General features: G+C 61.2%; 1 long non-coding RNA gene across 1 annotated transcript in view; it reads right to left on the bottom strand.

Annotated features, from left to right (window-relative positions):
* LOC114061025 overlaps positions 1–243 on the bottom strand; it is an 18,310-nt gene extending 18,067 nt beyond the window's left edge. Inside the window, exons 1-2 of the long non-coding RNA XR_003572028.1 lie at positions 229–243; positions 30–132 (exon numbers count right to left, since the gene is read on the bottom strand). This is a non-coding gene — a long non-coding RNA (uncharacterized LOC114061025). The remainder of the gene's footprint in view (positions 1–29; positions 133–228) is intronic.
* Positions 244–1,192: the final 949 nt, after the last annotated feature.

The following is a 1,192-nucleotide window of genomic DNA, read 5'->3' as shown; positions in this document are numbered from 1 at the left end:
GCGGGAGGGACCGCGGCCTTGTGGCTCACCAATGAACCCGAGGGCTGCCTCTCGCACGGGCTCCTGTGGGCTCTGCAGGTACGGCAGGGCCTGGCGCAGGTACTTGGCCGCTCTGCTCTTGTCCTTCTGCAGCTGCAGGGAACGGCAGGGCAAGCACAGAAGGGTTGGCTCAGGCTCTGCCCCTTGGCCGGGCACTGCCTGGGGCTGGGGCTTTCACATCGTCCTTACCAAGCACTCGCCGAATGTGCACAGGGTCTCTGTCATCCCCAGGTTCTCCAGATCGCTCCACTTCAGGAACCTGGCCGCACAAAGCAGTGCTTGGCGAGAGACCTGCAGAGAAGTGGAGAGCGGGAGATGAGACCGCAGCCCAGGGCACAGGACCTGTGTCCCTGGACCAAAGCCAGGAGGAGGCCGGAGCCCCTGAGATGCCCAGGGCAGGAGGCAGCCCAGTCCCTCCCTTGGGGACAGCAGAACCCAGGAGTCCTGACCTTTGCCATGTCCTGGTTGTCATCATGGCAGTGCAAGAAGAGTGGGAGCAGGCTCTGCACCACGTAGCGCTTCAGGGACTTTCTTGCCTTCTTCACTGCCAACTCCATCACCTTGTGGAAGATGTGAATGGAGAGCAGCTGCACTTGGCTGATGTCCTGAGAGAAAGGAGAGGAAAAGTCCTCAGCACTGGCTGCTGCAGGTCTGCCTGAGAACAGGCCCGAAAATGCACAGGCCAAGGTTTCCAGGCAGCATCCAGTGCCTGTTCCTGTGAGGGGCAAGGGGCCTTACGTTGCCAAAGAGTGGCTGGAGCGCCTCAGCCAGCTTCAGAGCAGTGGTTCTGGAGAGCTGGATGTCTGGCTCCCACAAGTGATCTGAGAGCACAGCTAGGGTCATTGCCACCAGCTCTCCATCTGCATCCCCCAGGAGCTGCACCAGGCTTTGTGTGAGGCTCAGCGTGCTGTCAGCCTGTGTGGAACACAATGCTGTGCTGTTGATGCCATCGAGGGCAGCAGCGCCAAGCCCGCTCAGAGGCCAAAGGCCTGTCCCGAAGCACTCGGGTGGCTGAAGGGGGAGGCAGGAGAGGTGGGAGCAGCTGCCACAGCTGCCTTGCCCAGCCAAACCCAAGTGAGTGCCTTGCCCAGCCCCAGGTTTCTACAAGGGCTTCGGCCAGCTATCCCCTTCTCACCGTTGATGGATCGTTCCT

This window comes from Empidonax traillii, unplaced genomic scaffold (assembly GCF_003031625.1).
Source record: "Empidonax traillii isolate 1590-97213 ecotype Southwest subspecies unplaced genomic scaffold, ASM303162v1 scaffold306:size632451, whole genome shotgun sequence".
NCBI classification, from domain to species: Eukaryota; Metazoa; Chordata; class Aves; order Passeriformes; family Tyrannidae; genus Empidonax; species Empidonax traillii.
This window is presented reverse-complemented; position numbering and strand designations above follow the sequence as displayed.